A 10,154-nucleotide genomic window follows, 5' to 3' on the forward strand; every position below is an offset into this window, starting at 1 on the left:
CGCAAGTCCACCCCTTGGGTCTAAGCGATGCTGAGCGATTTCTCTGCTCCAGGTTTTCAGTGCAAAACAACATGCTCACCAATTTAGCTCATTAATGCTTGAGAGTAAATTTCAGGTTATCTGTAATACTCTGAACCAGACGTGCAAGTTTAGCATCTGATTTTGACTGGTAATTGTGACGTGCAGAGAGTATCTACGGCCTGTTTTCAGAGGTGACCTCATGTGCCTAAATCCTAATGAGTTATTTTTAAGCTAAAATGTCCTAGTTTCAGCTTCACCTATGGGATCTGTTCCTATATAGATTAGTCATTTTTCATAAAAAAAAAAAAAAAAAAAAGCATCACGTTGTATGTTAAACAAAAAAGTGGGGAGGGGGGAAAGAGGGTTGGGCAAAAAAAGGACATTTGGAGCTCTTTGTGCTTACCAAGGCCATGGAACTCTTATAGGACATAAGTGAGTGATCATTAAAAATAACCTTTCTTCTGCTGGGAGGTATTGCTGTTACGCATATAATGAAATGCAACAACACTCTGTCTCCTGGTCTGTTACAGAGCCTTTGGTGGTGCTACGTCAGCACTTGCTTTGTTTCCACTCTTTAACAAGGCCTTGACATGCTGCTGTTAACTTGGTTTTATGCCTCTTTTATGTTTTCATAGCCCCATGCAGAATGGTTTCAGCATTATGTGTTTCCTCCAGTACAGAGTCTGAGCATCTTGCTCCAATTTACTGGCTGAGGAGGTGAAGAGGCTGTTCCCCTGTACCAGCCGTTGGGTGCTTCCCCTCCACTTGAGATCTTTTGTAAAAACAAAGGAACAATCCTCCTGCTGGTGAGTTAATGATGAGCATGATGTAATGGGCAGGGAAACATTGCTGCTCTGTAACATTAAATGCAAAGCTCCAGCTCTTCATTCTCTTCCTCATTTGGGCAAGTTAAATTCCCCTACAGCTTGCACTCTCCCCTGGCAGATGGGCTAACAGCCTCTCACCCTGCTCTGAACAACTGCGTGGCTGCTGTCATGCCCCCTCCTAAATTTGCACCTGGATTTGAGAAGTCAGGAAAGAGAGCAGATATAGCAGTGTGAAGACAGGAGCTGTGAGGGAATTACTGCTCTGCTGTAGCCAGAAGGGGATAGGACTTTAGAAGGTTGTTAGTGGCATTTATCTTGGAGGTAGGAATTTATTTGGTGGCAGAGACAGAAGACAAATATATGAACAGAAGTTAATTTGTGGTTGTGGCTCAACAGTACACAAAAACACGGTCCCATAAGCGTAGCAGAACTGATAACAAACCAAAGAACAGCAATATCAGGAAACAACAATACTGATGCACACAGCTTCCTGTAGCAGTAGTGCCTGCAGGACAGGCTAAACTGAGATGAGGGCTCCCATATGCTAGACTCTGCACCACGTCAGTGACAGGTGAAGTAAACAGTGAACAACCCCATGGCAAAACAGCAGGAGAGCTGGAGGACATGCTTATACTGACCACTAGATAGTTCAGTCTTATTTTGTTTGAAATATTCCTTTTTTCCACCCATTGTGGGGAAAAGCACAGGTAGATGCGGGGTTATGCAGGAGCTGAGGCAACAGTTCACAGCCTCTGTAGCTGAAGCTCGTTGCATACAAAAAGTTCCTTTCCATCCCTCATTCCAGGAGTACATAAATAAACTGACAGGCAGAGAAATGCCATCAGGATTAACATATGTATCTCAAGACACATTTTCAATGAGACAGAGAAACTTTTTTGTAAAATGTTTTTTTAGTTTTAAAGCCTTTTTTGTTTGTTTTAAAAATTGAATGATTTAAACTTTTTTTTTTTGTTTGTTTGTTTGTTTGTTTTTTTTAAAGTTTGCAAAGAGGATGTGACTGAGAAAGGACCCCAGATCCTGACACTTACATGAGTTGTACTCTCTCCTTTTTAGGCTTGCAGTGGCCGTGTCTTGGAGACAATGCATCATGTAGAAAATTGAGCAGTCTGATTTTTTTTTAAAGTTAGTGATTCACCCATATGTTTATTCTGTAAGATAGCAAGGGAACCAATTTATATGCCAGACTTATTTATGATGGTTGTTTTCAGATTCATGACGGCAAAAGCCCTCTTCTACTCCCCTTTCTAGAAATGCTACTTCAGAAGATATTTCTGTTACCTAAAGTAGAAAGTTATACAAGCTTGCTGTTTTTGTTTTGCAAGAGCTTTGGAAACGGTCCAGTTTCAACTTGTCTCTAACGCCATGCAATCTGTTTATGTTCTGCTTTACTTTTATGGCAACTTCTGAAAAGATAAACTTATCTTTGTGAGGTGGAATTGATATGAACTGTACCGGACAGGTACAAAGACCCTTTGTCCGTTTATTTGTTTTAAAACTCTTTGGGTTTTAATTGAGCTATTCGATCCAAAGCTGTATAGAATCTGGTAGTGATCTTTGAGTGTGGAAAACCAGCACAAGTCGCTAGAGGGAGCTCAGACATCGCTTCTGAGCCCAGGGAGGAGCTGCTCTACCCCAGTCTGTTACTTGCGTGTTGTCGGTAAATCTTCCCTGTTGAGATAGTTTCTGTGTGGGCAACTACAGACTCTGCATCATGAAAAGCAAACTGAGCTTTAAGACATAGCTGATTTGTAAATTAGGACTGAACTGGGGCACGGAGGTCTCAAACTTTAATTTGAGTGTCAGCATCAGTAGATACTACTGGAATATGTTTTTCCAGACCATAAAGGTGGGTCAGAAGCAGTGTGTTACCATCCCTGCCTGCCTCCCCCCCACCTCCTCGTGTGTTCCTTCCCCTTCATTACATCTTCAGATGTGCATACTGCTGCATGTCCCACTCCCACAAACCCCACGCATCCACCTCAGAGCCGCTACTTTCCTGTCTGTGCACTTCACCTCACCAAGATCTAAACCTTTTGCCTCTGCCCACCTACCGCCTGCCCCCAACCTCATCCACTCACCCACCTAATGCCCTCTGCCTCTGCTTTTATTTTAACCTCTCCCCTTATCTTTTCTTGCTCCACCATCCTGAGCTGCAAGCGCAGGTTCAGGCACCACCTGGGCAGGCAGTCTGAGAGGAGCAGTTGTAGTGGTGCGGTTCTATGACTGGCTGTAATTGCTGTTGTGAAAGTGTTTACCTAATGTTCAGGAAGCAATTAATGAATAAAGACCATTATAAACACGCTTCTCTGGTGGCCAGATAGTTATCAGCCATCAGGCAGTCACTGTCCTCCCCTCACGCAGTAGCTGTTCACGTGGCAGTATTTGTTCTCCTTCAGATAAGAGTTGGCACACTGCAGGCTTTCAATCTGCTACTGGAGCCACAAAAGATGTATGTTTTTTTTTTTGTTTTGTTTTGTTTTGTTTTTTTTTTTGTTTGTTTGTTTTTTTGTATTTTTTTTCCTTTAAAAAACACTTGTAAAAATGGTTTGTGTGCCACACCTGGAAAGCCTCTTTGCCAGAGAGCACTAAAACACTAGTATGAGTTAGGCAAATCATCTAAACCACCTTGGGCAGTCTTTGGCACTGTGATTTATAGAAGGAGGCCACATAATATCAGACTGGGGCCTCTTGCCTTTTCCCACCCTGCACATGTTCAGCTGCACAGAGAAAATGAATATGGTCAGCTCATTATTTTGCATGAGTCGAGCAAGCTTTGTTAGGTGACAAGTGAGATAGTACTACTGAAGTAAAGCCTTAAATAAACTGATTCTCAGTCTGGGTATGACACCCCGATGCTATCCCAGAAATTCAGGAGAGGGGGAGAGGATTGTCGCTGTGTTGGTAAGTGAGGCTCCGCTGTGACACAAACCAGCGCTGGGCTCTACTCAGGCTTTGCATTCAGTCACCTGGAGGTGCTGGAGGTACGTCGGGAATATGGCAAAACGTGCTGCACTGCAGATATTCCCTGTGCTGTAGGCCCACTTGGTTCTTTACTGTTTCTCAAAGTTCAGTCACTGGCCCTGCACGCTGCTGCACAGGCCAGCTCCATAAAATGAGGGGAATTTGCTGGCTCTGCATTACATGCTGTTGTTGTTCTTTCCGTCCTCTCAGTAAATGCTACGTGTGATGACTACTAACTCTGAACTCAGTCCTGTGGCAAGACAGTGGTCTGAAAGCTAACCTGCTTTCCACCGAATGAACAAAAGGATATAGTTTATCATTCTTGTGGCAACTCTTAGAAAACCTTGTATTTCTGGGCTGCAGATTTTGGAAATTGTGCTCCATTCTAACATTACAGGCACCAGAAAGACATTAGGATCTTTTCTATGAGGAAGATGAAAGACATCCTGCCTTTGTCCATGTTACAGGCATCTAAAGGACATTGGAGCTCTCCTGTGAGAAGTTTGGCCAGGGGCTATTTAACAGCAACTTCATGGAAGACACAGAAGAAGGTACTCAGCTTTGAAGTGCTGCTTCCCACCCCTGTTTCAGCACAGAAATATCTCTGCAGGGTATGGTGGCTGAGACCACAGGGCATTTGGCATTCTGCTCTTACCCCCAAAACTCTGCAGCTATTCTCCTGCACAGAACATCAGAGCAGAGCGAGAGTAGCTGCATGAAACTAAATGCTGTGCTCTGTTCTGTGGGAGCAAGAGGGAGAAAAATTCCACCACTGCAACATTTCTTCTCCCCTTGCCTTCTCTTCAGTCTCCGACGGCTGATAAGGAAGTAGCATTAGTGAGCAGGGCTGGCTTCAAGGGAAGCTATGACAGGGCAAAGGCATAAAAGCTGCTATAGGGTTAGAAGGAATAACTGTGTGTTCTGCTTGAAAAATGTGAGAGGGCCTGTGTGCATTATACTGAGCAGCTGTAGCCTCTGGGACAAAGATGAGAGTTTTGTGGAGGGCTGACTATTGTAACCCTTCAGGTAAAGGGAATGGGTGCAGAAGACAGGTCGCCTCATGCAGGAGCCGATTGAGCTAATACTGGGAAAAAGCACAGTCTGTGGAGGTCAAATGCTGGAGGAATATGATATAAACTCAAGGAGAGCTACAAGGCTCTTGAGAACAGTAACACCTGTTTAGCTGAGCTGTGATTTATAAGTGTGGTAAAAATGAGGGGCTGTGTTTCTGCCGATCTGTAAAACTGGACAATCTTGCCATGAGGAATGAGTTGTGCTGGGCACTCTGTCAGCCATGTCTACTTGGGTGCACAGCTCTTTTGTACTCCAAGTCCTTCACACCGCCCCTAGAATTTACATCTTCAGATATCTGCAAAATGTTATCCTGCCTCTGTAGCTATTTTTAGTTTAATACTATACATTTGGTGCTTTTGATTTTTCTTAGTAGGTATCTCCATCTTACTCCTGGATAATTCTTTATTTTCTGAATTATTTTCTTGGAGCTGTCTGTTATTCGTCGGTCTTTTTATTGTAGTGAAGTGGCTGAACCGGATTCAGTGTTTTAAATGAGACTTTCAAATGATGACAGCTTTCTATTTCCTCCTCTGCAATCTCATGCTTCTACATAGCTAATATCTTCCGCATTTGCTATTCATCAAGCAAAGCTTTCATCCCTCTGTCTCTTTCAGCATAACTGCCTTCCAGGTTTTAACCTTCCCCTGAAAGTCTGAAACGTAGATTGATTCTCCACTATAGATTAGTTTGCATTTTCTGAATCTTGTCACTTTCTAATTTCTTAGTTGCCTGTGAATTATTTCTGTGCATCTGGGGGAGAAATTTTAAGTGCTTACCTTATGGCCACTTTTCAAATGTTCAGTTGTTGTCATCAAAATGACTGGTGAGATGTCAGATAGGGCACAGCCCTGCACGACCCATCAAGAGCACTGTCTTTTAACTCTTTATCTCCAATTTACTGTGTGGCCGTTTTTATTGTGGAGTTTTCTGATGCAAGATTGGTTATTATTTAGCGTCATGAGAAAACAGTGTTCTCCTACACTTTCTTGTTTGGTCTCCATCAAAGAAAGCTGGAGTGTCACTGAAATACTGTGGGTTTATCAATCTTTTCACACCCATAAATGTTTCAAGTTCAGTCGGAGAACTAAGATCTGCAGGATGTACTGAACAAAGGTATTGAACTCCAGTGGTAATCAAAACCTTTGACTTCTGCTCTACCTCTGCGGGTCAAGAGGTGCCTTTATTGCTTCTTTTAAAAGATTGCTTAGAGTTGTGTTTGAATGGGAATGTATATACAGCTTACAAACAAGAAAAAGAGGAGGGGATTTGCAGATGTCATAAGCTACCATCTGCTCTTTTTTAGTCTCTAGATTTAGAAACAAGCAAAGTAGGCAGAAATAACTTTGTTCAGTTATTATTATTTGGCTGAATATATGTTTGGTTGAATATATATATTATATATATTAATTTTACAAAATATGAAACCATTTACAGTACTTGGCTTGCCTTCATATTTTTGAATTTCAGTATTTGCATCCATTCTACTTTGTGCTCTTCATTTTATTTTTTCGTTAATTCCATAAGATGTGCTTTTCTGTAAATAAAACATTATCAAACTGTTGCATGTAGAAAGCAACTCCTTGTTGAACTGAATTTAGGAAATGCAGATTTTAATTTTAAGCTTTTTTGTTGTTGTTGTTGTTGTCCTAGTCTAAATGGTTTGGTTTATTACAAATTCTAAAGTTCTGTATGGTGTGGCTTTTTGGAGCCTATTGCATCTTAATTATAAAGTCATGTTCTGCATAAATTAAGGGTAAGATATACTGCAGCACTGAGAACTGCAGGCTTTATTCCAGGAACATTTGTTCTCACAGTCTTACAGTGCTGAGTAACTGTAGCTGGTACCTAGATGCCCGCCTTTCTTTTTTTTATTCCTTTTATACTCACCCACAGAATTTTTCAAACTCTGCAGTGAATTTTCCATGCCTTATTAGCTAGCATTATTTCCCAACTTCTCAGCCTAATCTTACGCTCTATTTTTCTTGTGTCCTGTAGTAACTCTTGTAATGACGCAACTCAGAGATCTTAGTTTATTCTTTGGGGTACAAGACAATTATCATGACGTATTTTTTTCAAAATCACCTTTATACAGTGTTGTGCAATAGATAGCATATTGCATTCTTTCTGCTACCTTATTATTATTTTAATTAAAAAGTAGTCATGGAACGACATCTTCATTTTCCACTCTAATAAACAAAGAATACCCTAAAGTTATAGCAGTATTTAAAAAAAGAAAATTACCTCAAAGATTGTTGCCCAAGGAGTATAAATACTGACAGGAGGGACTTCCTCAGGATGCCAGCAGTACCAAACGAAGGGACAGACAAGTGCTGTCATAAGTGCCCATGCAGATTCGTCAGATCCTGCTGAAGGTTCTAGGTGGAAAAAGAGAAGGGACAAGCCCCTTTTTACTTAAAAAATTTGAAAAGATATGGTTTGGGTGCATTGTGCATGTGTGCTTCATGGTCCCAAAGAAACTGGCAGGGCCCTTTAGCAATCAAAGTTATTTTACACTGAGGTAGTCTGGTTAAAAAAGGCTTTAAATAAAGTACTGAAATCTTCAAATATCTGTGTACAGATGACTATCAAAGAGAGAAGCACCTTCAAATCTGAAAACACGAGATTTTAAGAGAAATAGACTGTCTCTTTCGTGAGCTTCTGAAGCTAATCCAGGTGGGAACCTCCCTTGGAGAGCTGCAGCTGGCAGCAGATCTGGCTTTTCTTGCCGTCTTATTGGACAAGGGAAAACTGTAAGTCATCCTACGGCTTTCCCACAGAATAATTTTTGTAGTCCTGCGTTGGCGACACTAACTAGGGAGACAGGTTAACCTTTACCTTTAGTCAAGACTGCTGTAAGCCTTCCATCTAAAATCAGAACCTTGACATTCCTCCCTTGATGTTTGCTGTTTTGAAACCTACCTGTCTACTTTTCGGTTCCAAGGGCAGGATTGTCAACTGGATTAGAGACTTTGGGTATTTTATTTTTTTTACCCATGTGAGCTGGAGCGAAACTGGAGATGACTACAAACAGAGGAATCTTCCACTTGCCAACTGCACATCCATCTCAAGAAAAAATGCGTTTGAGCTGTCATGATGCTATTTTGTGTAAGAAAAAAAATAATGCCTTGTGTTTTGTTGTCTCTCTCATTGTTTTTCAGGTGTCCCTCTACAGCTCTATAAGTCTGATTTCTTGCTTGTGTAAGCTGCAATTTACATGAATTATTTTGCTCCAGTAGACGTGTTTTAAAGAAATATAGCTGACTTGAAATAAGAGATGAAATCTTGAGGGTTGCAGCTTGCTAAACAAGGTAAGTCTGCCCGATTTGGTGTAAAATTTCAGTCCCTCGGAGGAGAGAGGATTCTCAGCACTGCATACAAGCCTGCGCTTGCCAAGCCATTGCCTAACAATGCAATGCAGGCCTTATCAAATATGTACGGCCTACAAAGCTTGTGCTGTCCTGATCCCTCGCAAGTGGTCTGGTCCGAGTAGTAATTTTTAAATTGCTTTTCTTTCTGGAAGTGACAGGGGATGAGATATCAAAAAAGGGATGATGGAGAGGGATGAGGGAGAAAAGGCAAGAGAGCAGTAAAGGCAAGCTTCCAGAGCAAAGGGCTGAAGAAAGCACATGGAAGATCCCAGCCAGCCCTGTAAACTATGTCAGAACCCCTCTGCAGCGTGCACACTCCTTACAGTTCGACAGTATTATGAGCAGAGCTGGAAACTATCCCAGTGCGTAGGAAGGATGAGATGGTAGTAAGAGACCAGCTTGCCTAATGAGATGTTCAGTGACCTCAAGCACAAGGAACTGGTTTTGCAGGGTTGCTCTGTAAATCATATCAACAAAATTAAAAAAGAACAAAACCTGTCTTTGTCCTTCCCTCCCCCACTCTTTGTTTTTTGTTACTGAGTTGTTTCACTGACACAGCTGATAGTGTAGGCCTACAAATAACTGCATCAGCACAACTCAAGGAGTTGAGCTAGGAGGTGAGGATCTCACATGCCTCTGGAGATGGCACATTTAAAATGTGTTCAGGAAGGACATCAATCTTCCCATCCGAGATGGGAGAAGATGGGCTAGGCAGTGGTGATCTGAAATAGCCTGTGAGGTAGTACAGATCATGAGCTGAATGTGCATCAGCAGTGGGACACTTCCACAAAAAAGACAGATGTTTGGGCACGTAGAGACAGGGATCAATTCTGGCACATCCCATAACCTTTCCAATTGATTTAGCATTGGTAAAGTGAATATGAGACTTAGCAGTGGACCCAAATTTCAAGAAAAATGTAAACCAGCTAGGGGAGATTCAGAAAACTACAGGAAAGATGGATGTGTGAAATGAACTGTGGGGAACGATTAAAAAGAATTGGTGTTCTTTAGTCTTGTGAATGCTGAAGAGATACAAGAAAATTTCCAGCTTTGCGGTGTTGTTGGTGGTGTTTGTTCGTTTGTTTGGTTTCCTATATATTCCTTGGGAATCCAATCTTTTGTCAGCGTACTCTAGGAAGAGGAGAAAGAGTACAGAGCTGAACCTGCATCACGTAGCAATCTAGCCTTGTGTTTCCAGCGGTAAGGACGACAGTGCCGGAGGATATTGCCTGAGGAGAGTTGTGAAAGCTGCTGTCACTAGAGGTTTAAAAACAGGCTCAGCAGGCATCCATCAGTGGTGGTTCAGGTATGGCAGCCCTGCCTGTGAGCCTCTGGGATCCAGGCAAGCAGCCGGGCCGTGGGAAGCACTGAAAATCTGGCTGTGCCTCGCTGTGCTGGGCTGTCGCCAGTGTTGCCTTTCACCACGTTTCTGCAGGGTCACCACCGCCGCAACTGAGCATTTTATTTTACTGGCGGGGATTTAAGGTTTTCTTTTCGATCAGTAGCAGCCCCTAGTTCATCCTCGCGACCTGAACTGACAGATGGTGATCACTCATAGCAGTGCCATGCCGGTAAGGAGAGAGCAGCCTCTCCACAGCCATCTCTGCTCAACCCCCTGCTCCCCCAGCCTCCTCAGCCGCACCCCGCTGCGCTTCCACTCGCCCCAGCCCCCGAGGGGGCGCCCACGGCACCGAACGCCCCTCGCCGCCTCAGCCCGCGCGGGTTGGGTACCGGCCCTAACGGCCGCCCAGCGGGCGGGGCGGGGGCGGCGCCAGGCGGTGCCGGCCGCTGCCAGGCGCGGAGCGGCCCCGCAGAGCGGCGGCTGGGGCTGGGGCTGGGGCTGGGGCTGGGGCTGGGGCTGGGGCTCGGGCGCTGCCCTCGA

This window comes from Aythya fuligula, chromosome 3 (genome assembly GCF_009819795.1).
Source record: "Aythya fuligula isolate bAytFul2 chromosome 3, bAytFul2.pri, whole genome shotgun sequence".
Taxonomy (NCBI): domain Eukaryota; kingdom Metazoa; phylum Chordata; class Aves; order Anseriformes; family Anatidae; genus Aythya; species Aythya fuligula.